The sequence below is a fragment of the Pteropus alecto genome, unplaced genomic scaffold (genome assembly GCF_000325575.1).
Source record: "Pteropus alecto unplaced genomic scaffold, ASM32557v1 scaffold190, whole genome shotgun sequence".
NCBI classification, from domain to species: Eukaryota; Metazoa; Chordata; class Mammalia; order Chiroptera; family Pteropodidae; genus Pteropus; species Pteropus alecto.
In genome coordinates, this window is record NW_006430462.1 from 281,000 (window position 1) to 284,893 (window position 3,894).

Sequence of the window (3,894 nt, forward strand, 5' to 3'; positions counted from 1 at the left end):
CGTTTTTGAATTTTTCCTTAGTTATCATGCGGAACACCTGAAGAGATCTAGTGGCAGCGTGGGTTGCAGCCAGAACAGTGTAAGAGCTTTGGTTATTTTAAAGTAGGGAATATCACATCCTTGGTAGAGTCCAGTTTTTCAGGGGACTGAGTTTTACACAGTCCAGAACAGGTGTCCACAAACTCTTTCTGTAGTAGGCTGGATAGTAAATATTTTAGGCTTTCTGGGCTAAACAGCCTCTGTGGCAACTACTCAACTCTGGGCTAAACAGCCTCTGTGGCAACTACTCAGCTTCTTAATTGGAAGAAGCCATAGATCATGTATGTAAATAAATGGGCATGACTGTGTTCCAATAAAACTTTATTTACAAAAACAGGCAGTAGGCCGGATGTGGCCTGCAGACTACAGTTTGCCCTTCTCTGATCTAGATTAAGACAAACAAATAGAAAAGCAGCTTGATTAATGGTTTCTCTGAGTGCTTTAGCCAGTTCAGAAATAGCACAAATAGCAGGAAGGAACAGGCCAATGAAAATTGAAAAGGCGGATGTTTAAATAGAGGTGTAAAGATAAGTTGTAACATTCTTTCTCCAGATCAGCAATTGCACCTGGACAAGGGGTGTTGGGGTGAAGCAGTTTGAGTGATGCTGTGGAGTGTCTAAAATGCAAATTAGCACATTAAAGACTCTGAAAAGTCTTACTCTAAGGACATTAGTTTGCCATTGTTGAACCCAGAATTCTCCAAACCCTTTTAATGGGTCACCATGCCGTTTCGTGGGTGTGAATGTGTCCTCCTCACATCTGGTGGTCCAGGGAAGTTTGGAGAAAGCCCCCTCAAACTGTCCGATGGTTTCAGAGGCTGAGATGTGTCAAATTCAAATTCATTTTAACTCGAAATTTAGACAGAAGTCAAAACTATGCTAATCAAAGCAAATCCTCCAGAAATCGTGCACCCAATAGGAAACTTAGGGTCCGTATTCTGTCCACAGGGGAGTAAGAATTTTATGTAGTCTCTCCACAATTCTTTAGTGAACTCCAGTTGTTTAGAAGGAATCATGGGGGGACCAGGAGACTTAGAACACACATCTCAGGGTCTAGAAAGTGGGGTTCCATGGAGGATGAGCCAAGGGCAGAGAGAAGTGGATAATACAGACCCGATGAGCCTGGGGTTGAGCTTAATTGGAATCATAGAATCTTTAAAAGTATAGGAATTTAGAGACTCCCCCATTCAACCCTGTTTCACCAGTGGAGAAACTGAGGCCCAGAGTAGGAAAGGACTTGTCCAAAGTCTCAGTGCAAGTTAGTAGAGGAACAGAGACCAAAACTAGGGTGAGAGACATCTTGTGTGATTCCATTTTTATGAGATACCCAGACATGGCAAACCCGTAGGGACAAAAAGCAGATGAGTGTCTGCCGGGGCTGAGGCAGCCACTGCCTCATGGGTATGGTGTTTCCTTTGGGGTGATGAAAATGGTTTGAGACTAGATAATAGTGATGGCTACACAATATTCTGAATTCACTAAATGCCATTGCGTTGTACACTTTGCAATGGTTGAAATGTTATGGTTTCCGCCACAATTTAAAAAAGAAGTAGGATGACAGAATAATTTATCATCCGAAGCTGGGCACTTTTGAGAGTGGAAGGGTTCTGTCTCAGGAAAACAAGACTGTGCAGGTCTGACTCTCAGCCCAGTGTTTTGTGATCTCCAGTGCAATTCTGATTCAAGTTAACAAAAACATGATTTGTAGAAAGTTGTGCCTCTTGGACTTTTCGTCACGACGGCCTCACATTACCCCAAGGAGGGTAAATGAACAGGCTTACTCTCTGTGACTGTGTTTCTCCTGTACCTCTGGGCTTTTGCACATACTGTTTCTGCTCTTGGCGCTGACCTCCTCTTCCACGTGGCTGACTTCTACCAGACTCAGTTGAGATGTCGCCTCTTCCAGGAAGGCATCCCTGAATACCCTTCATTTGGGCTTTTATAGCCCTGCTTTCTGCCCGCATCAGGGCACCATTCCCCAATTTTTTGGTGTTTAATTTCCTCCACCCCCACTAGACTGTGTCACTCATTGTGATCATTGTGATCAGGAATGGGATCACCTTTGATTCCCACTGCATTCCTAGTGGGGGACGGGGGACATAGCCTGGTGTGGAGCAGGAGGTTTTTCATGGAGATTTGCCTAAAGGCCACAGGTGTCCATGAGCTGCGTCAAATGCTAATTAGAGCTTAAGTATTAGGTTTCCTTTACATTTGATTTTAGTTTTTTTTCATTTTTTTATTATCATGGTAAAATATACACAGCATAAAATTTTTCATCTGAACTATTTTTAAATGTACACCGTTCAGTGGCATTAATTTATTCACATTGTTACTCAACCATCACCACCATCCGTCTCCAGAAATTTTTCATCATCTCATTCTCAAACCCTGTACCCATGAAATACTACGTCCCCATTCTTCCGGCCCCTGGCAGCCACCATTTTGCTTTCTGTCTCTACGAATCTGGCTACTCTAAACTAAGTACCCCATGTAAGTATTGTCTCTCTGTGACTGGCTTATTTCACTTCGTATAATGTCCTCAAGTTTCATCGCATGTCCCAGCATGGGTCAGAATTTCCTTTCTTTTTAAGGCTGAATAATATTTTTCATTGCATGGATGGACCACATTTTGTTTGTCTTTCCATCGATAGATATTTGGGTTGTTTCTACCATTTGGTTATTGTAAATCATGTTGCTTGGAACATGGACATACAGGGATCTGTTCAAGTCTCTGCTTGCACTTCTTTGAGTCTATACGTAGGAGTGGGATTGCTGGGTCATACGGTAAATCTATGTTTAATTTTTTGAGGATCCACCATACTGTTTTCCACAGTAGCCACACCATTTTATATTCCTGCTCATGGAGCACAAAGGTTTTAATTTCTTCACATGCTCACCTACACTTGTTGTGTTCTGTTTTTTTGATAATAGCCATCCTGATGGTTGCAAAGCGCCCTTCACATTTGAACATTATTAAAAGCAGTTGTTGTAGTTAAGCCCATGTGACGCTTGGAAGAAATTTGACAGGGAGGGGAGGTGGGGACAGCATGACTTCCAGCCGCCCACACGTCAGGTCACTTCATTCCTCCAACTTCAGTTTCCTCATCTGTAATGTGGAGTCATAACAGGACCTGTTTCTCTGGATTGTTTAAGGGGGCAAAAGGAGATAATCCTTGTGAAGCACTTGGCATAATGCTTAATAAATTATTGCTATTTTTATTCTTAGCTTTTCTAAGTTCTCAAAGTGGGCAGGGGAGCCCCTTAGCACCTCTGTGTTTTGAATTACATCTGGATGGAAAGAACACAATGCAGAGGGAAATCTCTGGAATTAAGTCAGAAAAAGGACTCCGTTTACACTAACAACATTAATGGAAATAAAAAGAAATTTTATAGTAAAAAGGCATTTTTAAATGTACCAACTATTTCATCCCAGGTCCCAAACACTTGTTTTTTTTCATTTGTCCCTTTTCTCTCCCAGACCTTGACCATTGCTTAAACAATCTTTGCTATTGTCACAGGCTTGAATACAAAAAGATATCCGGTCTGTCACCCTCCCCCAACAGCGTTTCCACTTTACCAGGCAGACCTCCCAACGCTCACTTTAATTGCTGCAGAATAACCCCTTACATGCCACTGAGATACTGTCACCTCTTGTGGAGGGTGTGGATTATTTCTAGGTTTTTCCTTTTACAGCCATGGCAACCATCTTTTCTGATCACAGACTCAGGATGTGTGGCTTGACAGGCTTTTTGTGTCACTCGTAGTATTCTGGGCAGACTGGGAACTGGAGATTTGGTACGTCTGCCAACTTTGCAACTTCTGTGACTTTTCAAATGGCTTAGGAATCTTGATTTTT